The 23,554-nt window shown below is 51.0% G+C and overlaps 55 non-coding genes across 55 annotated transcripts; 38 read left to right on the plus strand and 17 right to left on the minus strand.

Annotated features, from left to right (window-relative positions):
* Window positions 1-96: 96 nt before the first annotated feature.
* Trnav-uac (transfer RNA valine (anticodon UAC)) lies at window positions 97-169 on the plus strand. The gene has a single exon. It is a non-coding gene; the product is annotated as a tRNA-Val (tRNA).
* Window positions 170-327: 158 nt separating this feature from the next.
* On the plus strand, window positions 328-400 carry Trnav-aac (transfer RNA valine (anticodon AAC)). Its single transcript has one exon. It is a non-coding gene; the product is annotated as a tRNA-Val (tRNA).
* Window positions 401-595: 195 nt separating this feature from the next.
* On the minus strand, window positions 596-667 carry Trnap-cgg (transfer RNA proline (anticodon CGG)). Its single transcript has one exon. It is a non-coding gene; the product is annotated as a tRNA-Pro (tRNA).
* Window positions 668-1,079: 412 nt separating this feature from the next.
* Trnav-uac (transfer RNA valine (anticodon UAC)) lies at window positions 1,080-1,152 on the plus strand. Its single transcript has one exon. It is a non-coding gene; the product is annotated as a tRNA-Val (tRNA).
* Window positions 1,153-1,310: 158 nt separating this feature from the next.
* Trnav-aac (transfer RNA valine (anticodon AAC)) lies at window positions 1,311-1,383 on the plus strand. Its single transcript has one exon. It is a non-coding gene; the product is annotated as a tRNA-Val (tRNA).
* Window positions 1,384-1,578: 195 nt separating this feature from the next.
* Window positions 1,579-1,650, minus strand: Trnap-cgg (transfer RNA proline (anticodon CGG)). The gene has a single exon. It is a non-coding gene; the product is annotated as a tRNA-Pro (tRNA).
* Window positions 1,651-2,062: 412 nt separating this feature from the next.
* Trnav-uac (transfer RNA valine (anticodon UAC)) lies at window positions 2,063-2,135 on the plus strand. Its single transcript has one exon. It is a non-coding gene; the product is annotated as a tRNA-Val (tRNA).
* Window positions 2,136-2,293: 158 nt separating this feature from the next.
* Window positions 2,294-2,366, plus strand: Trnav-aac (transfer RNA valine (anticodon AAC)). Its single transcript has one exon. It is a non-coding gene; the product is annotated as a tRNA-Val (tRNA).
* Window positions 2,367-2,561: 195 nt separating this feature from the next.
* On the minus strand, window positions 2,562-2,633 carry Trnap-cgg (transfer RNA proline (anticodon CGG)). Its single transcript has one exon. It is a non-coding gene; the product is annotated as a tRNA-Pro (tRNA).
* A 412-nt stretch (window positions 2,634-3,045) lies between these two features.
* On the plus strand, window positions 3,046-3,118 carry Trnav-uac (transfer RNA valine (anticodon UAC)). The gene has a single exon. It is a non-coding gene; the product is annotated as a tRNA-Val (tRNA).
* A 158-nt stretch (window positions 3,119-3,276) lies between these two features.
* Window positions 3,277-3,349, plus strand: Trnav-aac (transfer RNA valine (anticodon AAC)). Its single transcript has one exon. It is a non-coding gene; the product is annotated as a tRNA-Val (tRNA).
* A 195-nt stretch (window positions 3,350-3,544) lies between these two features.
* Window positions 3,545-3,616, minus strand: Trnap-cgg (transfer RNA proline (anticodon CGG)). The gene has a single exon. It is a non-coding gene; the product is annotated as a tRNA-Pro (tRNA).
* Window positions 3,617-4,028: 412 nt separating this feature from the next.
* Trnav-uac (transfer RNA valine (anticodon UAC)) lies at window positions 4,029-4,101 on the plus strand. The gene has a single exon. It is a non-coding gene; the product is annotated as a tRNA-Val (tRNA).
* Window positions 4,102-4,259: 158 nt separating this feature from the next.
* Window positions 4,260-4,332, plus strand: Trnav-aac (transfer RNA valine (anticodon AAC)). Its single transcript has one exon. It is a non-coding gene; the product is annotated as a tRNA-Val (tRNA).
* Window positions 4,333-4,527: 195 nt separating this feature from the next.
* Window positions 4,528-4,599, minus strand: Trnap-cgg (transfer RNA proline (anticodon CGG)). Its single transcript has one exon. It is a non-coding gene; the product is annotated as a tRNA-Pro (tRNA).
* A 412-nt stretch (window positions 4,600-5,011) lies between these two features.
* Window positions 5,012-5,084, plus strand: Trnav-uac (transfer RNA valine (anticodon UAC)). The gene has a single exon. It is a non-coding gene; the product is annotated as a tRNA-Val (tRNA).
* Window positions 5,085-5,242: 158 nt separating this feature from the next.
* Window positions 5,243-5,315, plus strand: Trnav-aac (transfer RNA valine (anticodon AAC)). The gene has a single exon. It is a non-coding gene; the product is annotated as a tRNA-Val (tRNA).
* Window positions 5,316-5,510: 195 nt separating this feature from the next.
* Trnap-cgg (transfer RNA proline (anticodon CGG)) lies at window positions 5,511-5,582 on the minus strand. Its single transcript has one exon. It is a non-coding gene; the product is annotated as a tRNA-Pro (tRNA).
* A 412-nt stretch (window positions 5,583-5,994) lies between these two features.
* On the plus strand, window positions 5,995-6,067 carry Trnav-uac (transfer RNA valine (anticodon UAC)). Its single transcript has one exon. It is a non-coding gene; the product is annotated as a tRNA-Val (tRNA).
* Window positions 6,068-6,225: 158 nt separating this feature from the next.
* On the plus strand, window positions 6,226-6,298 carry Trnav-aac (transfer RNA valine (anticodon AAC)). The gene has a single exon. It is a non-coding gene; the product is annotated as a tRNA-Val (tRNA).
* A 195-nt stretch (window positions 6,299-6,493) lies between these two features.
* Window positions 6,494-6,565, minus strand: Trnap-cgg (transfer RNA proline (anticodon CGG)). Its single transcript has one exon. It is a non-coding gene; the product is annotated as a tRNA-Pro (tRNA).
* A 412-nt stretch (window positions 6,566-6,977) lies between these two features.
* On the plus strand, window positions 6,978-7,050 carry Trnav-uac (transfer RNA valine (anticodon UAC)). The gene has a single exon. It is a non-coding gene; the product is annotated as a tRNA-Val (tRNA).
* A 158-nt stretch (window positions 7,051-7,208) lies between these two features.
* Trnav-aac (transfer RNA valine (anticodon AAC)) lies at window positions 7,209-7,281 on the plus strand. The gene has a single exon. It is a non-coding gene; the product is annotated as a tRNA-Val (tRNA).
* Window positions 7,282-7,476: 195 nt separating this feature from the next.
* On the minus strand, window positions 7,477-7,548 carry Trnap-cgg (transfer RNA proline (anticodon CGG)). The gene has a single exon. It is a non-coding gene; the product is annotated as a tRNA-Pro (tRNA).
* A 412-nt stretch (window positions 7,549-7,960) lies between these two features.
* On the plus strand, window positions 7,961-8,033 carry Trnav-uac (transfer RNA valine (anticodon UAC)). The gene has a single exon. It is a non-coding gene; the product is annotated as a tRNA-Val (tRNA).
* Window positions 8,034-8,191: 158 nt separating this feature from the next.
* Trnav-aac (transfer RNA valine (anticodon AAC)) lies at window positions 8,192-8,264 on the plus strand. The gene has a single exon. It is a non-coding gene; the product is annotated as a tRNA-Val (tRNA).
* A 195-nt stretch (window positions 8,265-8,459) lies between these two features.
* Window positions 8,460-8,531, minus strand: Trnap-cgg (transfer RNA proline (anticodon CGG)). The gene has a single exon. It is a non-coding gene; the product is annotated as a tRNA-Pro (tRNA).
* A 412-nt stretch (window positions 8,532-8,943) lies between these two features.
* Trnav-uac (transfer RNA valine (anticodon UAC)) lies at window positions 8,944-9,016 on the plus strand. The gene has a single exon. It is a non-coding gene; the product is annotated as a tRNA-Val (tRNA).
* Window positions 9,017-9,174: 158 nt separating this feature from the next.
* On the plus strand, window positions 9,175-9,247 carry Trnav-aac (transfer RNA valine (anticodon AAC)). Its single transcript has one exon. It is a non-coding gene; the product is annotated as a tRNA-Val (tRNA).
* Window positions 9,248-9,442: 195 nt separating this feature from the next.
* On the minus strand, window positions 9,443-9,514 carry Trnap-cgg (transfer RNA proline (anticodon CGG)). The gene has a single exon. It is a non-coding gene; the product is annotated as a tRNA-Pro (tRNA).
* A 412-nt stretch (window positions 9,515-9,926) lies between these two features.
* Window positions 9,927-9,999, plus strand: Trnav-uac (transfer RNA valine (anticodon UAC)). The gene has a single exon. It is a non-coding gene; the product is annotated as a tRNA-Val (tRNA).
* Window positions 10,000-10,157: 158 nt separating this feature from the next.
* Trnav-aac (transfer RNA valine (anticodon AAC)) lies at window positions 10,158-10,230 on the plus strand. The gene has a single exon. It is a non-coding gene; the product is annotated as a tRNA-Val (tRNA).
* A 195-nt stretch (window positions 10,231-10,425) lies between these two features.
* Trnap-cgg (transfer RNA proline (anticodon CGG)) lies at window positions 10,426-10,497 on the minus strand. Its single transcript has one exon. It is a non-coding gene; the product is annotated as a tRNA-Pro (tRNA).
* Window positions 10,498-10,909: 412 nt separating this feature from the next.
* Trnav-uac (transfer RNA valine (anticodon UAC)) lies at window positions 10,910-10,982 on the plus strand. Its single transcript has one exon. It is a non-coding gene; the product is annotated as a tRNA-Val (tRNA).
* A 158-nt stretch (window positions 10,983-11,140) lies between these two features.
* Window positions 11,141-11,213, plus strand: Trnav-aac (transfer RNA valine (anticodon AAC)). Its single transcript has one exon. It is a non-coding gene; the product is annotated as a tRNA-Val (tRNA).
* Window positions 11,214-11,408: 195 nt separating this feature from the next.
* Trnap-cgg (transfer RNA proline (anticodon CGG)) lies at window positions 11,409-11,480 on the minus strand. The gene has a single exon. It is a non-coding gene; the product is annotated as a tRNA-Pro (tRNA).
* Window positions 11,481-11,892: 412 nt separating this feature from the next.
* Window positions 11,893-11,965, plus strand: Trnav-uac (transfer RNA valine (anticodon UAC)). Its single transcript has one exon. It is a non-coding gene; the product is annotated as a tRNA-Val (tRNA).
* Window positions 11,966-12,123: 158 nt separating this feature from the next.
* Window positions 12,124-12,196, plus strand: Trnav-aac (transfer RNA valine (anticodon AAC)). Its single transcript has one exon. It is a non-coding gene; the product is annotated as a tRNA-Val (tRNA).
* Window positions 12,197-12,391: 195 nt separating this feature from the next.
* Trnap-cgg (transfer RNA proline (anticodon CGG)) lies at window positions 12,392-12,463 on the minus strand. The gene has a single exon. It is a non-coding gene; the product is annotated as a tRNA-Pro (tRNA).
* A 412-nt stretch (window positions 12,464-12,875) lies between these two features.
* On the plus strand, window positions 12,876-12,948 carry Trnav-uac (transfer RNA valine (anticodon UAC)). Its single transcript has one exon. It is a non-coding gene; the product is annotated as a tRNA-Val (tRNA).
* A 158-nt stretch (window positions 12,949-13,106) lies between these two features.
* Trnav-aac (transfer RNA valine (anticodon AAC)) lies at window positions 13,107-13,179 on the plus strand. The gene has a single exon. It is a non-coding gene; the product is annotated as a tRNA-Val (tRNA).
* A 195-nt stretch (window positions 13,180-13,374) lies between these two features.
* Window positions 13,375-13,446, minus strand: Trnap-cgg (transfer RNA proline (anticodon CGG)). The gene has a single exon. It is a non-coding gene; the product is annotated as a tRNA-Pro (tRNA).
* A 412-nt stretch (window positions 13,447-13,858) lies between these two features.
* Trnav-uac (transfer RNA valine (anticodon UAC)) lies at window positions 13,859-13,931 on the plus strand. Its single transcript has one exon. It is a non-coding gene; the product is annotated as a tRNA-Val (tRNA).
* Window positions 13,932-14,089: 158 nt separating this feature from the next.
* Window positions 14,090-14,162, plus strand: Trnav-aac (transfer RNA valine (anticodon AAC)). The gene has a single exon. It is a non-coding gene; the product is annotated as a tRNA-Val (tRNA).
* A 195-nt stretch (window positions 14,163-14,357) lies between these two features.
* On the minus strand, window positions 14,358-14,429 carry Trnap-cgg (transfer RNA proline (anticodon CGG)). Its single transcript has one exon. It is a non-coding gene; the product is annotated as a tRNA-Pro (tRNA).
* A 412-nt stretch (window positions 14,430-14,841) lies between these two features.
* Window positions 14,842-14,914, plus strand: Trnav-uac (transfer RNA valine (anticodon UAC)). Its single transcript has one exon. It is a non-coding gene; the product is annotated as a tRNA-Val (tRNA).
* A 158-nt stretch (window positions 14,915-15,072) lies between these two features.
* Window positions 15,073-15,145, plus strand: Trnav-aac (transfer RNA valine (anticodon AAC)). The gene has a single exon. It is a non-coding gene; the product is annotated as a tRNA-Val (tRNA).
* A 6,040-nt stretch (window positions 15,146-21,185) lies between these two features.
* On the plus strand, window positions 21,186-21,258 carry Trnav-uac (transfer RNA valine (anticodon UAC)). Its single transcript has one exon. It is a non-coding gene; the product is annotated as a tRNA-Val (tRNA).
* Window positions 21,259-21,416: 158 nt separating this feature from the next.
* Trnav-aac (transfer RNA valine (anticodon AAC)) lies at window positions 21,417-21,489 on the plus strand. The gene has a single exon. It is a non-coding gene; the product is annotated as a tRNA-Val (tRNA).
* A 195-nt stretch (window positions 21,490-21,684) lies between these two features.
* Trnap-cgg (transfer RNA proline (anticodon CGG)) lies at window positions 21,685-21,756 on the minus strand. Its single transcript has one exon. It is a non-coding gene; the product is annotated as a tRNA-Pro (tRNA).
* Window positions 21,757-22,168: 412 nt separating this feature from the next.
* On the plus strand, window positions 22,169-22,241 carry Trnav-uac (transfer RNA valine (anticodon UAC)). Its single transcript has one exon. It is a non-coding gene; the product is annotated as a tRNA-Val (tRNA).
* Window positions 22,242-22,399: 158 nt separating this feature from the next.
* On the plus strand, window positions 22,400-22,472 carry Trnav-aac (transfer RNA valine (anticodon AAC)). The gene has a single exon. It is a non-coding gene; the product is annotated as a tRNA-Val (tRNA).
* A 195-nt stretch (window positions 22,473-22,667) lies between these two features.
* Window positions 22,668-22,739, minus strand: Trnap-cgg (transfer RNA proline (anticodon CGG)). Its single transcript has one exon. It is a non-coding gene; the product is annotated as a tRNA-Pro (tRNA).
* A 412-nt stretch (window positions 22,740-23,151) lies between these two features.
* Window positions 23,152-23,224, plus strand: Trnav-uac (transfer RNA valine (anticodon UAC)). Its single transcript has one exon. It is a non-coding gene; the product is annotated as a tRNA-Val (tRNA).
* Window positions 23,225-23,382: 158 nt separating this feature from the next.
* On the plus strand, window positions 23,383-23,455 carry Trnav-aac (transfer RNA valine (anticodon AAC)). Its single transcript has one exon. It is a non-coding gene; the product is annotated as a tRNA-Val (tRNA).
* The last annotated feature ends 99 nt before the right edge of the window (window positions 23,456-23,554 follow it).

The following is a 23,554-nucleotide window of genomic DNA, read 5'->3' on the forward strand; positions in this document are numbered from 1 at the left end:
TCCAGGCTGTCAAAAGAACCGTCGCGTGTGCATTCGCGGACGGGAGAGAGGCTGAGGTAATTTCGAGTGAACGGGGATGGACTCCTCCCGTCCGCAGTTTCCGTAGTGTAGCGGTTATCACGTCTGCTTTACACGCAGAAGGTCCCCGGTTCGATCCCGGGCGGGAACAGTATTTTCTTGCCTGTGTCGCATTGTACTCCAGTGAGCCACGTCATGTGAGGATCTTCTGCATGTACCTTTGTTATGCAAGAAGCGCATTTATTTAATTTTTTAGTTACGATGTCAACATCAGCACGAGTTGTCTCTAAGGTATGGCGCACACAAGTAGTTTCCGTGGTGTAGCGGTTATCACGTCTGCCTAACACGCAGAAGGTCCCCGGTTCGATCCCGGGCGGAAACACTTTTTCATCATTAAAAACAAGACATAGTAACATGCATCTGCTTCCATCTGTACCCAAAAACCTTCGTAATCGCCTTCACACGTCGGATCAGAGTGTCAATTGCTCACATCAAATATGAAATTCATTTGATACTGCCGCCGAGCATTTTGCATCGACTCAGCCACTCATGTGCGATCAGTTTGCACAAAACGGTAGGGCTCGTCCGGGATTTGAACCCGGGACCTCCTGCACCCGAAGCAGGAATCATACCCCTAGACCAACGAGCCATCTGACATGGCGAATGACTATTATTTCAGTGCACTGGGTGCCTCGATGTGGTCCAGGGTGCTCTGGAAAGTCTCGTGTAGGCTGGCGGGATGGGGGCGGCGCGAATTCCCGCGGTCGGCGGCCTTCCTGGGCTATTGGTACCTTCATGTAGAGCTGCCGCTGGGCTCGCACTCCCTGCTGCTAAGAAAGTGATTGCTTTTGCTGCTATGACTTGCAATCACGACTGCGGGAAACGCCGCTATCTCGTTAGGGGTGCTACGGCAGACACCCTCTCGAGCACCCCGAAGACTTCTTGAGCCCTCGGCTGTAATGGTTTCCAGGCTGTCAAAAGAACCGTCGCGTGTGCATTCGCGGACGGGAGAGAGGCTGAGGTAATTTCGAGTGAACGGGGATGGACTCCTCCCGTCCGCAGTTTCCGTAGTGTAGCGGTTATCACGTCTGCTTTACACGCAGAAGGTCCCCGGTTCGATCCCGGGCGGGAACAGTATTTTCTTGCCTGTGTCGCATTGTACTCCAGTGAGCCACGTCATTTGAGGATCTTCTGCATGTACCTTTGTTATGCAAGAAGCGCATTTATTTAATTTTTTAGTTACGATGTCAACATCAACACGAGTTGTCTCTAAGGTATGGCGCACACAAGTAGTTTCCGTGGTGTAGCGGTTATCACGTCTGCCTAACACGCAGAAGGTCCCCGGTTCGATCCCGGGCGGAAACACTTTTTCATCATTAAAAACAAGACATAGTAACATGCATCTGCTTCCATCTGTACCCAAAAACCTTCGTAATCGCCTTCACACGTCGGATCAGAGTGTCAATTGCTCACATCAAATATGAAATTCATTTGATACTGCCGCCGAGCATTTTGCATCGACTCAGCCACTCATGTGCGATCAGTTTGCACAAAACGCTAGGGCTCGTCCGGGATTTGAACCCGGGACCTCCTGCACCCGAAGCAGGAATCATACCCCTAGACCAACGAGCCATCTGACATGGCGAATGACTATTATTTCAGTGCACTGGGTGCCTCGATGTGGTCCAGGGTGCTCTGGAAAGTCTCGTGTAGGCTGGCGGGATGGGGGCGGCGCGAATTCCCGCGGTCGGCGGCCTTCCTGGGCTATTGGTACCTTCATGTAGAGCTGCCGCTGGGCTCGCACTCCCTGCTGCTAAGAAAGTGATTGCTTTTGCTGCTATGACTTGCAATCACGACTGCGGGAAACGCCGCTATCTCGTTAGGGGTGCTACGGCAGACACCCTCTCGAGCACCCCGAAGACTTCTTGAGCCCTCGGCTGTAATGGTTTCCAGGCTGTCAAAAGAACCGTCGCGTGTGCATTCGCGGACGGGAGAGAGGCTGAGGTAATTTCGAGTGAACGGGGATGGACTCCTCCCGTCCGCAGTTTCCGTAGTGTAGCGGTTATCACGTCTGCTTTACACGCAGAAGGTCCCCGGTTCGATCCCGGGCGGGAACAGTATTTTCTTGCCTGTGTCGCATTGTACTCCAGTGAGCCACGTCATTTGAGGATCTTCTGCATGTACCTTTGTTATGCAAGAAGCGCATTTATTTAATTTTTTAGTTACGATGTCAACATCAACACGAGTTGTCTCTAAGGTATGGCGCACACAAGTAGTTTCCGTGGTGTAGCGGTTATCACGTCTGCCTAACACGCAGAAGGTCCCCGGTTCGATCCCGGGCGGAAACACTTTTTCATCATTAAAAACAAGACATAGTAACATGCATCTGCTTCCATCTGTACCCAAAAACCTTCGTAATCGCCTTCACACGTCGGATCAGAGTGTCAATTGCTCACATCAAATATGAAATTCATTTGATACTGCCGCCGAGCATTTTGCATCGACTCAGCCACTCATGTGCGATCAGTTTGCACAAAACGCTAGGGCTCGTCCGGGATTTGAACCCGGGACCTCCTGCACCCGAAGCAGGAATCATACCCCCAGACCAACGAGCCATCTGACATGGCGAATGACTATTATTTCAGTGCACTGGGTGCCTCGATGTGGTCCAGGGTGCTCTGGAAAGTCTCGTGTAGGCTGGCGGGATGGGGGCGGCGCGAATTCCCGCGGTCGGCGGCCTTCCTGGGCTATTGGTACCTTCATGTAGAGCTGCCGCTGGGCTCGCACTCCCTGCTGCTAAGAAAGTGATTGCTTTTGCTGCTATGACTTGCAATCACGACTGCGGGAAACGCCGCTATCTCGTTAGGGGTGCTACGGCAGACACCCTCTCGAGCACCCCGAAGACTTCTTGAGCCCTCGGCTGTAATGGTTTCCAGGCTGTCAAAAGAACCGTCGCGTGTGCATTCGCGGACGGGAGAGAGGCTGAGGTAATTTCGAGTGAACGGGGATGGACTCCTCCCGTCCGCGGTTTCCGTAGTGTAGCGGTTATCACGTCTGCTTTACACGCAAAAGGTCCCCGGTTCGATCCCGGGCGGGAACAGTATTTTCTTGCCTGTGTCGCATTGTACTCCAGTGAGCCACGTCATGTGAGGATCTTCTGCATGTACCTTTGTTATGCAAGAAGCGCATTTATTTAATTTTTTAGTTACGATGTCAACATCAGCACGAGTTGTCTCTAAGGTATGGCGCACACAAGTAGTTTCCGTGGTGTAGCGGTTATCACGTCTGCCTAACACGCAGAAGGTCCCCGGTTCGATCCCGGGCGGAAACACTTTTTCATCATTAAAAACAAGACATAGTAACATGCATCTGCTTCCATCTGTACCCAAAAACCTTCGTAATCGCCTTCACACGTCGGATCAGAGTGTCAATTGCTCACATCAAATATGAAATTCATTTGATACTGCCGCCGAGCATTTTGCATCGACTCAGCCACTCATGTGCGATCAGTTTGCACAAAACGCTAGGGCTCGTCCGGGATTTGAACCCGGGACCTCCTGCACCCGAAGCAGGAATCATACCCCTAGACCAACGAGCCATCTGACATGGCGAATGACTATTATTTCAGTGCACTGGGTGCCTCGATGTGGTCCAGGGTGCTCTGGAAAGTCTCGTGTAGGCTGGCGGGATGGGGGCGGCGCGAATTCCCGCGGTCGGCGGCCTTCCTGGGCTATTGGTACCTTCATGTAGAGCTGCCGCTGGGCTCGCACTCCCTGCTGCTAAGAAAGTGATTGCTTTTGCTGCTATGACTTGCAATCACGACTGCGGGAAACGCCGCTATCTCGTTAGGGGTGCTACGGCAGACACCCTCTCGAGCACCCCGAAGACTTCTTGAGCCCTCGGCTGTAATGGTTTCCAGGCTGTCAAAAGAACCGTCGCGTGTGCATTCGCGGACGGGAGAGAGGCTGAGGTAATTTCGAGTGAACGGGGATGGACTCTTCCCGTCCGCAGTTTCCGTAGTGTAGCGGTTATCACGTCTGCTTTACACGCAAAAGGTCCCCGGTTCGATCCCGGGCGGGAACAGTATTTTCTTGCCTGTGTCGCATTGTACTCCAGTGAGCCACGTCATGTGAGGATCTTCTGCATGTACCTTTGTTATGCAAGAAGCGCATTTATTTAATTTTTTAGTTACGATGTCAACATCAGCACGAGTTGTCTCTAAGGTATGGCGCACACAAGTAGTTTCCGTGGTGTAGCGGTTATCACGTCTGCCTAACACGCAGAAGGTCCCCGGTTCGATCCCGGGCGGAAACACTTTTTCATCATTAAAAACAAGACATAGTAACATGCATCTGCTTCCATCTGTACCCAAAAACCTTCGTAATCGCCTTCACACGTCGGATCAGAGTGTCAATTGCTCACATCAAATATGAAATTCATTTGATACTGCCGCCGAGCATTTTGCATCGACTCAGCCACTCATGTGCGATCAGTTTGCACAAAACGCTAGGGCTCGTCCGGGATTTGAACCCGGGACCTCCTGCACCCGAAGCAGGAATCATACCCCCAGACCAACGAGCCATCTGACATGGCGAATGACTATTATTTCAGTGCACTGGGTGCCTCGATGTGGTCCAGGGTGCTCTGGAAAGTCTCGTGTAGGCTGGCGGGATGGGGGCGGCGCGAATTCCCGCGGTCGGCGGCCTTCCTGGGCTATTGGTACCTTCATGTAGAGCTGCCGCTGGGCTCGCACTCCCTGTTGCTAAGAAAGTGATTGCTTTTGCTGCTATGACTTGCAATCACGACTGCGGGAAACGCCGCTATCTCGTTAGGGGTGCTACGGCAGACACCCTCTCGAGCACCCCGAAGACTTCTTGAGCCCTCGGCTGTAATGGTTTCCAGGCTGTCAAAAGAACCGTCGCGTGTGCATTCGCGGACGGGAGAGAGGCTGAGGTAATTTCGAGTGAACGGGGATGGACTCCTCCCGTCCGCAGTTTCCGTAGTGTAGCGGTTATCACGTCTGCTTTACACGCAGAAGGTCCCCGGTTCGATCCCGGGCGGGAACAGTATTTTCTTGCCTGTGTCGCATTGTACTCCAGTGAGCCACGTCATGTGAGGATCTTCTGCATGTACCTTTGTTATGCAAGAAGCGCATTTATTTAATTTTTTAGTTACGATGTCAACATCAGCACGAGTTGTCTCTAAGGTATGGCGCACACAAGTAGTTTCCGTGGTGTAGCGGTTATCACGTCTGCCTAACACGCAGAAGGTCCCCGGTTCGATCCCGGGCGGAAACACTTTTTCATCATTAAAAACAAGACATAGTAACATGCATCTGCTTCCATCTGTACCCAAAAACCTTCGTAATCGCCTTCACACGTCGGATCAGAGTGTCAATTGCTCACATCAAATATGAAATTCATTTGATACTGCCGCCGAGCATTTTGCATCGACTCAGCCACTCATGTGCGATCAGTTTGCACAAAACGCTAGGGCTCGTCCGGGATTTGAACCCGGGACCTCCTGCACCCGAAGCAGGAATCATACCCCTAGACCAACGAGCCATCTGACATGTCGAATGACTATTATTTCAGTGCACTGGGTGCCTAGATGTGGTCCAGGGTGCTCTGGAAAGTCTCGTGTAGGCTGGCGGGATGGGGGCGGCGCGAATTCCCGCGGTCGGCGGCCTTCCTGGGCTATTGGTACCTTCATGTAGAGCTGCCGCTGGGCTCGCACTCCCTGCTGCTAAGAAAGTGATTGCTTTTGCTGCTATGACTTGCAATCACGACTGCGGGAAACGCCGCTATCTCGTTAGGGGTGCTACGGCAGACACCCTCTCGAGCACCCCGAAGACTTCTTGAGCCCTCGGCTGTAATGGTTTCCAGGCTGTCAAAAGAACCGTCGCGTGTGCATTCGCGGACGGGAGAGAGGCTGAGGTAATTTCGAGTGAACGGGGATGGACTCCTCCCGTCCGCAGTTTCCGTAGTGTAGCGGTTATCACGTCTGCTTTACACGCAAAAGGTCCCCGGTTCGATCCCGGGCGGGAACAGTATTTTCTTGCCTGTGTCGCATTGTACTCCAGTGAGCCACGTCATGTGAGGATCTTCTGCATGTACCTTTGTTATGCAAGAAGCGCATTTATTTAATTTTTTAGTTACGATGTCAACATCAGCACGAGTTGTCTCTAAGGTATGGCGCACACAAGTAGTTTCCGTGGTGTAGCGGTTATCACGTCTGCCTAACACGCAGAAGGTCCCCGGTTCGATCCCGGGCGGAAACACTTTTTCATCATTAAAAACAAGACATAGTAACATGCATCTGCTTCCATCTGTACCCAAAAACCTTCGTAATCGCCTTCACACGTCGGATCAGAGTGTCAATTGCTCACATCAAATATGAAATTCATTTGATACTGCCGCCGAGCATTTTGCATCGACTCAGCCACTCATGTGCGATCAGTTTGCACAAAACGCTAGGGCTCGTCCGGGATTTGAACCCGGGACCTCCTGCACCCGAAGCAGGAATCATACCCCTAAACCAACGAGCCATCTGACATGGCGAATGACTATTATTTCAGTGCACTGGGTGCCTCGATGTGGTCCAGGGTGCTCTGGAAAGTCTCGTGTAGGCTGGCGGGATGGGGGCGGCGCGAATTCCCGCGGTCGGCGGCCTTCCTGGGCTATTGGTACCTTCATGTAGAGCTGCCGCTGGGCTCGCACTCCCTGCTGCTAAGAAAGTGATTGCTTTTGCTGCTATGACTTGCAATCACGACTGCGGGAAACGCCGCTATCTCGTTAGGGGTGCTACGGCAGACACCCTCTCGAGCACCCCGAAGACTTCTTGAGCCCTCGGCTGTAATGGTTTCCAGGCTGTCAAAAGAACCGTCGCGTGTGCATTCGCGGACGGGAGAGAGGCTGAGGTAATTTCGAGTGAACGGGGATGGACTCCTCCCGTCCGCAGTTTCCGTAGTGTAGCGGTTATCACGTCTGCTTTACACGCAGAAGGTCCCCGGTTCGATCCCGGGCGGGAACAGTATTTTCTTGCCTGTGTCGCATTGTACTCCAGTGAGCCACGTCATGTGAGGATCTTCTGCATGTACCTTTGTTATGCAAGAAGCGCATTTATTTAATTTTTTAGTTACGATGTCAACATCAGCACGAGTTGTCTCTAAGGTATGGCGCACACAAGTAGTTTCCGTGGTGTAGCGGTTATCACGTCTGCCTAACACGCAGAAGGTCCCCGGTTCGATCCCGGGCGGAAACACTTTTTCATCATTAAAAACAAGACATAGTAACATGCATCTGCTTCCATCTGTACCCAAAAACCTTCGTAATCGCCTTCACACGTCGGATCAGAGTGTCAATTGCTCACATCAAATATGAAATTCATTTGATACTGCCGCCGAGCATTTTGCATCGACTCAGCCACTCATGTGCGATCAGTTTGCACAAAACGCTAGGGCTCGTCCGGGATTTGAACCCGGGACCTCCTGCACCCGAAGCAGGAATCATACCCCTAGACCAACGAGCCATCTGACATGGCGAATGACTATTATTTCAGTGCACTGGGTGCCTCGATGTGGTCCAGGGTGCTCTGGAAAGTCTCGTGTAGGCTGGCGGGATGGGGGCGGCGCGAATTCCCGCGGTCGGCGGCCTTCCTGGGCTATTGGTACCTTCATGTAGAGCTGCCGCTGGGCTCGCACTCCCTGCTGCTAAGAAAGTGATTGCTTTTGCTGCTATGACTTGCAATCACGACTGCGGGAAACGCCGCTATCTCGTTAGGGGTGCTACGGCAGACACCCTCTCGAGCACCCCGAAGACTTCTTGAGCCCTCGGCTGTAATGGTTTCCAGGCTGTCAAAAGAACCGTCGCGTGTGCATTCGCGGACGGGAGAGAGGCTGAGGTAATTTCGAGTGAACGGGGATGGACTCCTCCCGTCCGCAGTTTCCGTAGTGTAGCGGTTATCACGTCTGCTTTACACGCAAAAGGTCCCCGGTTCGATCCCGGGCGGGAACAGTATTTTCTTGCCTGTGTCGCATTGTACTCCAGTGAGCCACGTCATGTGAGGATCTTCTGCATGTACCTTTGTTATGCAAGTAGCGCATTTATTTAATTTTTTAGTTACGATGTCAACATCAGCACGAGTTGTCTCTAAAGTATGGCGCACACAAGTAGTTTCCGTGGTGTAGCGGTTATCACGTCTGCCTAACACGCAGAAGGTCCCCGGTTCGATCCCGGGCGGAAACACTTTTTCATCATTAAAAACAAGACATAGTAACATGCATCTGCTTCCATCTGTACCCAAAAACCTTCGTAATCGCCTTCACACGTCGGATCAGAGTGTCAATTGCTCACATCAAATATGAAATTCATTTGATACTGCCGCCGAGCATTTTGCATCGACTCAGCCACTCATGTGCGATCAGTTTGCACAAAACGCTAGGGCTCGTCCGGGATTTGAACCCGGGACCTCCTGCACCCGAAGCAGGAATCATACCCCTAGACCAACGAGCCATCTGACATGGCGAATGACTATTATTTCAGTGCACTGGGTGCCTCGATGTGGTCCAGGGTGCTCTGGAAAGTCTCGTGTAGGCTGGCGGGATGGGGGCGGCGCGAATTCCCGCGGTCGGCGGCCTTCCTGGGCTATTGGTACCTTCATGTAGAGCTGCCGCTGGGCTCGCACTCCCTGCTGCTAAGAAAGTGATTGCTTTTGCTGCTATGACTTGCAATCACGACTGCGGGAAACGCCGCTATCTCGTTAGGGGTGCTACGGCAGACACCCTCTCGAGCACCCCGAAGACTTCTTGAGCCCTCGGCTGTAATGGTTTCCAGGCTGTCAAAAGAACCGTCGCGTGTGCATTCGCGGACGGGAGAGAGGCTGAGGTAATTTCGAGTGAACGGGGATGGACTCCTCCCGTCCGCAGTTTCCGTAGTGTAGCGGTTATCACGTCTGCTTTACACGCAGAAGGTCCCCGGTTCGATCCCGGGCGGGAACAGTATTTTCTTGCCTGTGTCGCATTGTACTCCAGTGAGCCACGTCATGTGAGGATCTTCTGCATGTACCTTTGTTATGCAAGAAGCGCATTTATTTAATTTTTTAGTTACGATGTCAACATCAGCACGAGTTGTCTCTAAGGTATGGCGCACGCAAGTAGTTTCCGTGGTGTAGCGGTCATCACGTCTGCCTAACACGCAGAAGGTCCCCGGTTCGATCCCGGGCGGAAACACTTTTTCATCATTAAAAACAAGACATAGTAACATGCATCTGCTTCCATCTGTACCCAAAAACCTTCGTAATCGCCTTCACACGTCGGATCAGAGTGTCAATTGCTCACATCAAATATGAAATTCATTTGATACTGCCGCCGAGCATTTTGCATCGACTCAGCCACTCATGTGCGATCAGTTTGCACAAAACGCTAGGGCTCGTCCGGGATTTGAACCCGGGACCTCCTGCACCCGAAGCAGGAATCATACCCCTAGACCAACGAGCCATCTGACATGGAAAATGACTATTATTTCAGTGCACTGGGTGCCTCGATGTGGTCCAGGGTGCTCTGGAAAGTCTCGTGTAGGCTGGCGGGATGGGGGCGGCGCGAATTCCCGCGGTCGGCGGCCTTCCTGGGCTATTGGTACCTTCATGTAGAGCTGCCGCTGGGCTCGCACTCCCTGCTGCTACGAAAGTGATTGCTTTTGCTGCTATGACTTGCAATCACGACTGCGGGAAACGCCGCTATCTCGTTAGGGGTGCTACGGCAGACACCCTCTCGAGCACCCCGAAGACTTCTTGAGCCCTCGGCTGTAATGGTTTCCAGGCTGTCAAAAGAACCGTCGCGTGTGCATTCGCGGACGGGAGAGAGGCTGAGGTAATTTCGAGTGAACGGGGATGGACTCCTCCCGTCCGCAGTTTCCGTAGTGTAGCGGTTATCACGTCTGCTTTACACGCAGAAGGTCCCCGGTTCGATCCCGGGCGGGAACAGTATTTTCTTGCCTGTGTCGCATTGTACTCCAGTGAGCCACGTCATGTGAGGATCTTCTGCATGTACCTTTGTTATGCAAGAAGCGCATTTATTTAATTTTTTAGTTACGATGTCAACATCAGCACGAGTTGTCTCTAAGGTATGGCGCACACAAGTAGTTTCCGTGGTGTAGCGGTTATCACGTCTGCCTAACACGCAGAAGGTCCCCGGTTCGATCCCGGGCGGAAACACTTTTTCATCATTAAAAACAAGACATAGTAACATGCATCTGCTTCCATCTGTACCCAAAAACCTTCGTAATCGCCTTCACACGTCGGATCAGAGTGTCAATTGCTCACATCAAATATGAAATTCATTTGATACTGCCGCCGAGCATTTTGCATCGACTCAGCCACTCATGTGCGATCAGTTTGCACAAAACGCTAGGGCTCGTCCGGGATTTGAACCCGGGACCTCCTGCACCCGAAGCAGGAATCATACCCCTAGACCAACGAGCCATCTGACATGGCGAATGACTATTATTTCAGTGCACTGGGTGCCTCGATGTGGTCCCGGGTGCTCTGGAAAGTCTCGTGTAGGCTGGCGGGATGGGGGCGGCGCGAATTCCCGCGGTCGGCGGCCTTCCTGGGCTATTGGTACCTTCATGTAGAGCTGCCGCTGGGCTCGCACTCCCTGCTGCTACGAAAGTGATTGCTTTTGCTGCTATGACTTGCAATCACGACTGCGGGAAACGCCGCTATCTCGTTAGGGGTGCTACGGCAGACACCCTCTCGAGCACCCCGAAGACTTCTTGAGCCCTCGGCTGTAATGGTTTCCAGGCTGTCAAAAGAACCGTCGCGTGTGCATTCGCGGACGGGAGAGAGGCTGAGGTAATTTCGAGTGAACGGGGATGGACTCCTCCCGTCCGCAGTTTCCGTAGTGTAGCGGTTATCACGTCTGCTTTACACGCAGAAGGTCCCCGGTTCGATCCCGGGCGGGAACAGTATTTTCTTGCCTGTGTCGCATTGTACTCCAGTGAGCCACGTCATGTGAGGATCTTCTGCATGTACCTTTGTTATGCAAGAAGCGCATTTATTTAATTTTTTAGTTACGATGTCAACATCAGCACGAGTTGTCTCTAAGGTATGGCGCACACAAGTAGTTTCCGTGGTGTAGCGGTTATCACGTCTGCCTAACACGCAGAAGGTCCCCGGTTCGATCCCGGGCGGAAACACTTTTTCATCATTAAAAACAAGACATAGTAACATGCATCTGCTTCCATCTGTACCCAAAAACCTTCGTAATCGCCTTCACACGTCGGATCAGAGTGTCAATTGCTCACATCAAATATGAAATTCATTTGATACTGCCGCCGAGCATTTTGCATCGACTCAGCCACTCATGTGCGATCAGTTTGCACAAAACGCTAGGGCTCGTCCGGGATTTGAACCCGGGACCTCCTGCACCCGAAGCAGGAATCATACCCCTAGACCAACGAGCCATCTGACATGGAAAATGACTATTATTTCAGTGCACTGGGTGCCTCGATGTGGTCCAGGGTGCTCTGGAAAGTCTCGTGTAGGCTGGCGGGATGGGGGCGGCGCGAATTCCCGCGGTCGGCGGCCTTCCTGGGCTATTGGTACCTTCATGTAGAGCTGCCGCTGGGCTCGCACTCCCTGCTGCTACGAAAGTGATTGCTTTTGCTGCTATGACTTGCAATCACGACTGCGGGAAACGCCGCTATCTCGTTAGGGGTGCTACGGCAGACACCCTCTCGAGCACCCCGAAGACTTCTTGAGCCCTCGGCTGTAATGGTTTCCAGGCTGTCAAAAGAACCGTCGCGTGTGCATTCGCGGACGGGAGAGAGGCTGAGGTAATTTCGAGTGAACGGGGATGGACTCCTCCCGTCCGCAGTTTCCGTAGTGTAGCGGTTATCACGTCTGCTTTACACGCAGAAGGTCCCCGGTTCGATCCCGGGCGGGAACAGTATTTTCTTGCCTGTGTCGCATTGTACTCCAGTGAGCCACGTCATGTGAGGATCTTCTGCATGTACCTTTGTTATGCAAGAAGCGCATTTATTTAATTTTTTAGTTACGATGTCAACATCAGCACGAGTTGTCTCTAAGGTATGGCGCACACAAGTAGTTTCCGTGGTGTAGCGGTTATCACGTCTGCCTAACACGCAGAAGGTCCCCGGTTCGATCCCGGGCGGAAACACTTTTTCATCATTAAAAACAAGACATAGTAACATGCATCTGCTTCCATCTGTACCCAAAAACCTTCGTAATCGCCTTCACACGTCGGATCAGAGTGTCAATTGCTCACATCAAATATGAAATTCATTTGATACTGCCGCCGAGCATTTTGCATCGACTCAGCCACTCATGTGCGATCAGTTTGCACAAAACGCTAGGGCTCGTCCGGGATTTGAACCCGGGACCTCCTGCACCCGAAGCAGGAATCATACCCCTAGACCAACGAGCCATCTGACATGGCGAATGACTATTATTTCAGTGCACTGGGTGCCTCGATGTGGTCCAGGGTGCTCTGGAAAGTCTCGTGTAGGCTGGCGGGATGGGGGCGGCGCGAATTCCCGCGGTCGGCGGCCTTCCTGGGCTATTGGTACCTTCATGTAGAGCTGCCGCTGGGCTCGCACTCCCTGCTGCTAAGAAAGTGATTGCTTTTGCTGCTATGACTTGCAATCACGACTGCGGGAAACGCCGCTATCTCGTTAGGGGTGCTACGGCAGACACCCTCTCGAGCACCCCGAAGACTTCTTGAGCCCTCGGCTGTAATGGTTTCCAGGCTGTCAAAAGAACCGTCGCGTGTGCATTCGCGGACGGGAGAGAGGCTGAGGTAATTTCGAGTGAACGGGGATGGACTCCTCCCGTCCGCAGTTTCCGTAGTGTAGCGGTTATCACGTCTGCTTTACACGCAGAAGGTCCCCGGTTCGATCCCGGGCGGGAACAGTATTTTCTTGCCTGTGTCGCATTGTACTCCAGTGAGCCACGTCATGTGAGGATCTTCTGCATGTACCTTTGTTATGCAAGAAGCGCATTTATTTAATTTTTTAGTTACGATGTCAACATCAGCACGAGTTGTCTCTAAGGTATGGCGCACACAAGTAGTTTCCGTGGTGTAGCGGTTATCACGTCTGCCTAACACGCAGAAGGTCCCCGGTTCGATCCCGGGCGGAAACACTTTTTCATCATTAAAAACAAGACATAGTAACATGCATCTGCTTCCATCTGTACCCAAAAACCTTCGTAATCGCCTTCACACGTCGGATCAGAGTGTCAATTGCTCACATCAAATATGAAATTCATTTGATACTGCCGCCGAGCATTTTGCATCGACTCAGCCACTCATGTGCGATCAGTTTGCACAAAACGCTAGGGCTCGTCCGGGATTTGAACCCGGGACCTCCTGCACCCGAAGCAGCAATCATACCCCTAGACCAACGAGCCATCTGACATGGCGAATGACTATTATTTCAGTGCACTGGGTGCCTCGATGTGGTCCAGGGTGCTCTGGAAAGTCTCGTGTAGGCTGGCGGGATGGGGGCGGCGCCAATTCCCGCGGTCGGCGGCCTTCCTGGGCTATTGGTACCTTCATGTAGAGCTGCCGCTGGGCTCGCACTCCCTGCTGCTAAGAAAGTGATTGCTTTTGCTGCTATGACTTGCAATCACGACTGCGGGAAACGCCGCTATCTCGTTAGGGGTGCTACGGCAGACACCCTCTCGAGCACCCCGAAGACTTCTTGAGCCCTCGGCTGTAATGGTTTCCAGGCTGTCAAAAGAACCGTCGCGTGTGCATTCGCGGACGGGAGAGAGGCTGAGGTAATTTCGAGTGAACGGGGATGGACTCCTACCGTCCGCAGTTTCCGTAGTGTAGCGGTTATCACGTCTGCTTTACACGCAGAAGGTCCCCGGTTCGATCCCGGGCGGGAACAGTATTTTCTTGCCTGTGTCGCATTGTACTCCAGTGAGCCACGTCATGTGAGGATCTTCTGCATGTACCTTTGTTATGCAAGAAGCGCATTTATTTAATTTTTTAGTTACGATGTCAACATCAGCACGAGTTGTCTCTAAGGTATGGCGCACACAAGTAGTTTCCGTGGTGTAGCGGTTATCACGTCTGCCTAACACGCAGAAGGTCCCCGGTTCGATCCCGGGCGGAAACACTTTTTCATCATTAAAAACAAGACATAGTAACATGCATCTGCTTCCATCTGTACCCAAAAACCTTCGTAATCGCCTTCACACGTCGGATCAGAGTGTCAATTGCTCACATCAAATATGAAATTCATTTGATACTGCCGCCGAGCATTTTGCATCGACTCAGCCACTCATGTGCGATCAGTTTGCACAAAACGCTAGGGCTCGTCCGGGATTTGAACCCGGGACCTCCTGCACCCGAAGCAGGAATCATACCCCTAGACCAACGAGCCATCTGACATGGCGAATGACTATTATTTCAGTGCACTGGGTGCCTCGATGTGGTCCAGGGTGCTCTGGAAAGTCTCGTGTAGGCTGGCGGGATGGGGGCGGCGCGAATTCCCGCGGTCGGCGGCCTTCCTGGGCTATTGGTACCTTCATGTAGAGCTGCCGCTGGGCTCGCACTCCCTGCTGCTAAGAAAGTGATTGCTTTTGCTGCTATGACTTGCAATCACGACTGCGGGAAACGCCGCTATCTCGTTAGGGGTGCTACGGCAGACACCCTCTCGAGCACCCCGAAGACTTCTTGAGCCCTCGGCTGTAATGGTTTCCAGGCTGTCAAAAGAACCGTCGCGTGTGCATTCGCGGACGGGAGAGAGGCTGAGGTAATTTCGAGTGAACGGGGATGGACTCCTCCCGTCCGCAGTTTCCGTAGTGTAGCGGTTATCACGTCTGCTTTACACGCAAAAGGTCCCCGGTTCGATCCCGGGCGGGAACAGTATTTTCTTGCCTGTGTCGCATTGTACTCCAGTGAGCCACGTCATGTGAGGATCTTCTGCATGTACCTTTGTTATGCAAGAAGCGCATTTATTTAATTTTTTAGTTACGATGTCAACATCAGCACGAGTTGTCTCTAAAGTATGGCGCACACAAGTAGTTTCCGTGGTGTAGCGGTTATCACGTCTGCCTAACACGCAGAAGGTCCCCGGTTCGATCCCGGGCGGAAACACTTTTTCATCATTAAAAACAAGACATAGTAACATGCATCTGCTTCCATCTGTACCCAAAAACCTTCGTAATCGCCTTCACACGTCGGATCAGAGTGTCAATTGCTCACATCAAATATGAAATTCATTTGATACTGCCGCCGAGCATTTTGCATCGACTCAGCCACTCATGTGCGATCAGTTTGCACAAAACGCTAGGGCTCGTCCGGGATTTGAACCCGGGACCTCCTGCACCCGAAGCAGGAATCATACCCCTTTTTTTTTTTCTTTTTTTTTCTTTTTTTTTTCTTCTCTTTTTTTTTTTTTTTTTTTAAATCGGGCCTCCTTCCTCCCCTACAGCCCGTCCTTCCGCTCGCCATTTGTGCCTTCTTCGGCTAGCTTCTGTGCTATGTGTGGTCCATATGAGATAGGTGAGTGACGAAGTAAATGTATACAAGTAAATAAAATCCCTTCTTTTGGGGTTATGGAAAGGAAATAGTTCCGCAACATTCTTCCATCATTGAGTTGGAGCGATTTTTATATTAGAGCCAGGCTTACTTCAGCCTGATGGCTTCTCATGGGTGTGTCAGCAACCTATTAGTGCTGCGACACGAGGGCGAAGGGTAAACGAAATAGCCACCTTGTTGGCGTAAAATGAATGAGAAGCTTAATAGATAATTTCATAAAGGAAAAAAAAAGGAATTCTGAGGTTGAACAACATGTCGTTTGATCGTTCTTCAGCTCTGTCGGTGAGACAATGTTCGGTTCAAAAAATTTGCGTAGTTGTCTTTGTATTTCATTTGTCGTTTGAGCTTTTGATGTTCTGTCATCAGGTACATCCAATAATCTGCTTCACTTTTCGTCATAGCCGTTGAGATGTCATGGACTGTCAGTCCTTTGAGACAGTTGGCTGACCTTCTTTTAGTGTTAGGATATGGCGCGTCATCAGGCAGAAGGACGTGTGTCGGTGAAATTGTGTTAGGTGACGTACGTAGCACATGTGCTAGTTTTTGCCTGAAGAGATTCCACACGTCTTTCACATCTTCACAGACGAAGCGATGTTCTGCAGTGTCGACGACATTGCAGCTGGAACAGTTTGGTGTGTGTGCCAGACGTATCGCGTGCAGTTTGGAGTTGGTTGGGATTTTTCTGTTGACTGCGAGGTACCACGTCGATCGCACATTGGATGGTAGATGGGGGTCAGATATGTTGTCCCATATGTTTTTCCAATTATAATGTCGAAACTTGTTTTCTATTCGATTGCGCAATTTTCCTTCCAGCAAGGTGTTGTAAACCTCCTTAACCCGATATATGTCCTTCTCCGGTATTCTATGGCGTACATAGCTGTATTCCACCAGAAAGTGTTTATAGTGGTACAGCTCGTGGGAGATGTGATGCACATCGATTGGTGGATCTCTGCTGACTGGGGTGATTTCACGTAAGAGATGAGCCACTAAGGTCCGCGGTGATCGTTGCCACTGTTTATAAGTTTTGCTAACGTATAGCGCTTGCGCTTTAAGGTAGATGTCCGTCAGTTGTAGCCCTCCATTGCGTGTCGGTAGCGTCAAGGTATCATATGAAACCTTAAATATCTGACCTCTGCTGACAAAATAACCAAGCGCTGCTTGCATTTGGTGTGCAATGGTTCGTGGCAGAGGCAGCACTTGAGCAACATAGTTCACTTTGGAAGTGATGTATGTATTGGCCAGTTGCACTTTTTGTATTACGTTTAAATTACGCAAGCTGTGTTGTTTTATGCTTGCCCGTAAGGTGGCAAGTAATTTTCGATAATTGAGAGCGGCCGTGCGGCGGATATTACTCGTATATTCTATTCCAAGGCATTTGATTTTTTCCACAGTGTTGATACTTCCAGCGGCTCTGATCTCTATACCCCGACCAAGATTCATAATACCAGATTTATTGCGGTTGAGTTTAGCTCCTGACGCCATTTCGTAGGTCGCCACAACTTCAAGTACTGTTTCCACCTCTCTTTCGTCAGTCACAAGTACCCCTACATCGTCCGCGTAGGCTTGACATATGATCTTCTGTCCGTGTATATGTAATCCACGGAGTTGCCGAGTCAGAGATACTAAGAGAGGTTCAAGCGCAATCGCGAAAAGCGTCATGGACATTGGGCAACCTTGTCTTACCGAACTCTGAATATTGATCGGGTGACTGAGTTGTCCGTTGACACTGATTCTTGACGTGCTATTCGTCAGTATGTTTTTCACGGAGGCTATAATTTTCTGGGGGAAGTGCATGGATGTCATACACCGGAGCAGGTACGAATGATTAACTTTATCAAAAGCTTTTTCAAAGTCAAGCGACATCAGAGCACAGCGAATGTTGCAGGCTTCCGATATCGCTATAATGTCTCTGTAGTCGCATAAGGTCTGAAATATCGTTCTGTTCTTTCCCACACTTGTCTGGTAGGCTCCTGTCACTGTACGAATAACAGAATTGAACCTTTGCATCATGATACGGGCGAAGATTTTATAATCACTATTGAGAAGTGTTATGGGTCGAAGATTCTCCACGGTTTTGCCTCCTGGTGTTTTGGGGACTAAGACCACTGTACCTTCACAGAATTCCTTCGGAAGGTCAGTGTCCGCAGTTAGTATTTCATTGCATACGAGTGTCAATTTAGCAATTATTTGTTCGCGAAAAGTTTGATAAAATTCAGCGGGTAGCCCATCTGGTCCAGGTGATTTGTTCTTTGGGCTCTTCGAGATGGCATCTTCGACGTCTTCGTCCGTTATTCTCGCTGCGAGCACATCAGCTTCTTCTGGAGTGAGTCGCTCTGTCGTCCTAGCAGTGAGAGCTTGCTGCGCCGTTTCATCTGTCTGTGTATTGGCCAGCAATTCACTAAAGTGTCGATGGATCTCGTCTCGTATTGCAGCTTGATCTGTCAAGAATCTCCGGTCTGAAGTTTTGAGTTCCGTCAGAATTTTAAGTTTTTGTCTTTTGTTCTCTTGGAGAATGTGGTACATCGATGTTGTTTCTTCTCGTGTACCGTTCTGCAAACGCGTTCGTATTTTACAGCCTTCGAGATGGTGTCTCTGCAGGTTGAGCAATTTTGCTTTTATTCTGTTGATTTGCCCATAATTTGTTATGACTGTAGCATCACGAACGCACAAGTCTCTCAGACAGCTGAAGTAAAACTCTACTGTCCGCTTCCGCCAGGCGACTTTTTCACGGGAGTAAGTTTTCATTGTCTTTATTATTGCGGGCTTCGCGCAGTTTAGCCACCAATTCAGCGCCGTGCCGTACAAGTGGAACTTCCTTTCACATTCTGCCCAAGTGGTGTGGAAGGCGGCGTGACATCCAGGATCCGAAAGATGAGTAACGTTTAGCTTCCACTGACCTCTCGCCCTGTAAGTGCCTTGTTTCTCTAAATTTATCGTACATATGTACGCGATATGATCAGAGAAAATCGTGGGCCATAGCTCAGACTGTAAAACGTGTCTCCTTAAATTGGATGTTGCGTAAATTCTGTCGATACGACTGGCAGAATGGCTGGTGATATAGGTGAAACCTAGCCTATCACCGTGTTTTAGTTCCCAAGTATCAAACAGTTGGAAGTCTCTGACGATGTCCTCCAGCTCCAGAGATTTGTTAAAATTTGGCGTCTGATCCTTGGGACTCAGCACGCAATTAAAGTCACCCGCAAAAATTATTTGGTCAAATCGCACCGCGAAAAGGGGGGCGATGTCCTCTTTGAAAAATTCGGCCCTGCGGCGCTTGTTTCCGGTTCCTGACGGGGCATATATGTTGATAAACCTGGTGTTGTTTATCGTGACAGCGAGACCTCTACTGTTAGGCAGTTGCGCCACGTCTGTAAGTAGGATCCCCTCTTTAGTCATAATCGCTGTGCCGAGGCTATTGTCATTGCCAGGATTGATGACGGCGTTGTAGCCAGTGATGTCGTCCAAACGGATAGCCGTTACTTCTTGCAGCATTAAGATGTCAATATCAGCGGCGTACAGAAAATCTTGGAGATTTCTCAGATTGAGGGTGCTGCTAATTTTATTTATATTCAAGGTTGCAATTCTGTACGCCTGTAAAGCCGTCATGTCGACTATACCGTGTCAGGTGGGGTACTGTTTGCCAAGGGAAGTGGATGCTTGCTCCACTTAGAAGAAGTCGGCATCATCATCTGCCGCACGAATATCTTTGATGGTGGTTTGTTGCCGGGTGGACACATCCTGTCGACGGTCGGGTGCCGTTCGCCCTGAACGTTGTGCTATGTCAGCCATCTCTGCATCATGGCTTTGCTCCTCCATGTCATCCGCCCAGTCTCGCGTGCACGTAACTTCCCGCGTGTACGTGTTGGGTATAGGTGGAAGGTCCTTCAGACTAGCTGTACCGTCTTCAATGTGGATTCCACGGTCGGGGTCAGTGTCCTCATTTCGAGTCTTCTTTTTTATTGTTCGATCTTCCAGAGGAGTTGCCTGTGTCGTCTCCGCCAGTTCTTGGCCTATTTGTTTCGCCTTTTCGCGCAGAATTGGCGCGGCTTCTGCTGCTCCCTGACGGGCTATTCGACGTTTCTTCCGTTTCTTTGGTGAAACAGTTATAGGCTGCTGGTCATTATCCTCCGACGTGGCAACCGTATCTTCTTTGTGTTGCCCGACTTCTTCGAGTGATTTGCACATGCCTTCTTCTGCCGTCTTAGCCTGGTCTTGTTCTCCACGCCTGTCAGTTTCCTCGTATTGTGAGTGTGCTGGACCTGTAGCTTCTGTGCTGCTAGTATCCATGGCTACGCTACCATCGGGAACGTCGGCATAAGCAACTACCGCCGTGTCGATACACATGTCTGGGGCGACCTCACTGCGTAGTGCGGCGGCGTACGTCACGGGTAGCGTGGCCATTTGACTAGGCGGGTCTCGCTCCCCAGTCGGCAGTTGCGTCGCACGCCGTTGAACACACTGCGCGCGGACGTGTTGCGTAGAACCACAGCCCGAGCAGGTTCTCGGCTGGCCATGGTAAATGATGATCGCTCTATATCCACCAATCCAGAGATACGACGGGATATGTTTCAGCATGTCAATCTTAACTTGCCTGACTCCATTTAATACTGGATACTTGTGCAAGCTAGACCATTTTTCGGCGACATTGCTGATAATGGTGCCATAGTCTCTCAGTTTGTTGTTAATCTCCTCGGGCGTTATTTCAAAGGGGAGCTCAAAGATTCGAACCGTTCGTATTCCCATTCCGGCACGCGAAACCGTGACCTGCCCTATGTGTCCGTCTGAATGTTTGAATTTTGCCACCCCACCACATGCTTCTACAATTTGGTCGCACTTGTCAGAACTGGATAACTTAAGGAACACAGTCGGACTGACAATCGACAGGTGTATTCCAATCAATTCATCCACTTTGATCTGAAAAGTTTCTTCGATAAATGCCTCAACTTCGTAAGATTTCGGTCGGGTGTAGTTCGGATCGAAAATCAACTTCAAAGTATCGCGTCGCGTTGTCTGATCCATTATGTCAATCTAAAAATGTTATCGTGAACTATGACTAACGCAGAAGGCGCGCACTCACCACACAGCGCCGGCCGCTCGCAGCGACGATGTAAACACCGCAACAGCCGCACCGCACGTCCGCACAGCACGGCTGCTGGCGGCGGAATGCCCCTAGACCAACGAGCCATCTGACATGGCGGATGACTATTATTTCAGTGCACTGGGTGCCTCGATGTGGTCCAGGGTGCTCTGGAAAGTCTCGTGTAGGCTGGCGGGATGGGGGCGGCGCGAATTCCCGCGGTCGGCGGCCTTCCTGGGCTATTGGTACCTTCATGTAGAGCTGCCGCTGGGCTCGCACTCCCTGCTGCTAAGAAAGTGATTGCTTTTGCTGCTATGACTTGCAATCACGACTGCGGGAAACGCCGCTATCTCGTTAGGGGTGCTACGGCAGACACCCTCTCGAGCACCCCGAAGACTTCTTGAGCCCTCGGCTGTAATGGTTTCCAGGCTGTCAAAAGAACCGTCGCGTGTGCATTCGCGGACGGGAGAGAGGCTGAGGTAATTTCGAGTGAACGGGGATGGACTCCTCCCGTCCGCAGTTTCCGTAGTGTAGCGGTTATCACGTCTGCTTTACACGCAGAAGGTCCCCGGTTCGATCCCGGGCGGGAACAGTATTTTCTTGCCTATGTCGTATTGTACTCCAGTTAGCCACGTCATGTGAGGATCTTCTGCATGTACCTTTGTTATGCAAGTAGCGCATTTATTTAATTTTTTAGTTACGATGACAACATCAGCACGAGTTGTCTCTAAGGTATGGCGCACACAAGTAGTTTCCGTGGTGTAGCGGTTATCACGTCTGCCTAACACGCAGAAGGTCCCCGGTTCGATCCCGGGCGGAAACACTTTTTCATCATTAAAAACAAGACATAGTAACATGCATCTGCTTCCATCTGTACCCAAAAACCTTCGTAATCGCCTTCACACGTCGGATCAGAGTGTCAATTGCTCACATCAAATATGAAATTCATTTGATACTGCCGCCGAGCATTTTGCATCGACTCAGCCACTCATGTGCGATCAGTTTGCACAAAACGCTAGGGCTCGTCCGGGATTTGAACCCGGGACCTCCTGCACCCGAAGCAGGAATCATACCCCTAGACCAACGAGCCATCTGACATGGCGAATGACTATTATTTCAGTGCACTGGGTGCCTCGATGTGGTCCAGGGTGCTCTGGAAAGTCTCGTGTAGGCTGGCGGGATGGGGGCGGCGCGAATTCCCGCGGTCGGCGGCCTTCCTGGGCTATTGGTACCTTCATGTAGAGCTGCCGCTGGGCTCGCACTCCCTGCTGCTAAGAAAGTGATTGCTTTTGCTGCTATGACTTGCAATCACGACTGCGGGAAACGCCGCTATCTCGTTAGGGGTGCTACGGCAGACACCCTCTCGAGCACCCCGAAGACTTCTTGAGCCCTCGGCTGTAATGGTTTCCAGGCTGTCAAAAGAACCGTCGCGTGTGCATTCGCGGACGGGAGAGAGGCTGAGGTAATTTCGAGTGAACGGGGATGGACTCCTCCCGTCCGCAGTTTCCGTAGTGTAGCGGTTATCACGTCTGCTTTACACGCAAAAGGTCCCCGGTTCGATCCCGGGCGGGAACAGTATTTTCTTGCCTGTGTCGCATTGTACTCCAGTGAGCCACGTCATGTGAGGATCTTCTGCATGTACCTTTGTTATGCAAGAAGCGCATTTATTTAATTTTTTAGTTACGATGTCAACATCAGCACGAGTTGTCTCTAAAGTATGGCGCACACAAGTAGTTTCCGTGGTGTAGCGGTTATCACGTCTGCCTAACACGCAGAAGGTCCCCGGTTCGATCCCGGGCGGAAACACTTTTTCATCATTAAAAACAAGACATAGTAACATGCATCTGCTTCCATCTGTACCCAAAAACCTTCGTAATCGCCTTCACACGTCGGATCAGAGTGTCAATTGCTCACATCAAATATGAAATTCATTTGATACTGCCGCCGAGCATTTTGCATCGACTCAGCCACTCATGTGCGATCAGTTTGCACAAAACGCTAGGGCTCGTCCGGGATTTGAACCCGGGACCTCCTGCACCCGAAGCAGGAATCATACCCCTAGACCAACGAGCCATCTGACATGGCGGATGACTATTATTTCAGTGCACTGGGTGCCTCGATGTGGTCCAGGGTGCTCTGGAAAGTCTCGTGTAGGCTGGCGGGATGGGGGCGGCGCGAATTCCCGCGGTCGGCGGCCTTCCTGGGCTATTGGTACCTTCATGTAGAGCTGCCGCTGGGCTCGCACTCCCTGCTGCTAAGAAAGTGATTGCTTTTGCTGCTATGACTTGCAATCACGACTGCGGGAAACGCCGCTATCTCGTTAGGGGTGCTACGGCAGACACCCTCTCGAGCACCCCGAAGACTTCTTGAGCCCTCGGCTGTAATGGTTTCCAGGCTGTCAAAAGAACCGTCGCGTGTGCATTCGCGGACGGGAGAGAGGCTGAGGTAATTTCGAGTGAACGGGGATGGACTCCTCCCGTCCGCAGTTTCCGTAGTGTAGCGGTTATCACGTCTGCTTTACACGCAGAAGGTCCCCGGTTCGATCCCGGGCGGGAACAGTATTTTCTTGCCTATGTCGTATTGTACTCCAGTTAGCCACGTCATGTGAGGATCTTCTGCATGTACCTTTGTTATGCAAGTAGCGCATTTATTTAATTTTTTAGTTACGATGACAACATCAGCACGAGTTGTCTCTAAGGTATGGCGCACACAAGTAGTTTCCGTGGTGTAGCGGTTATCACGTCTGCCTAACACGCAGAAGGTCCCCGGTTCGATCCCGGGCGGAAACACTTTTTCATCATTAAAAACAAGACATAGTAACATGCATCTGCTTCCATCTGTACCCAAAAACCTTCGTAATCGCCTTCACACGTCGGATCAGAGTGTCA

Source organism: Schistocerca gregaria, chromosome 2 (assembly GCF_023897955.1).
Source record: "Schistocerca gregaria isolate iqSchGreg1 chromosome 2, iqSchGreg1.2, whole genome shotgun sequence".
Classification (NCBI taxonomy): Eukaryota; Metazoa; Arthropoda; class Insecta; order Orthoptera; family Acrididae; genus Schistocerca; species Schistocerca gregaria.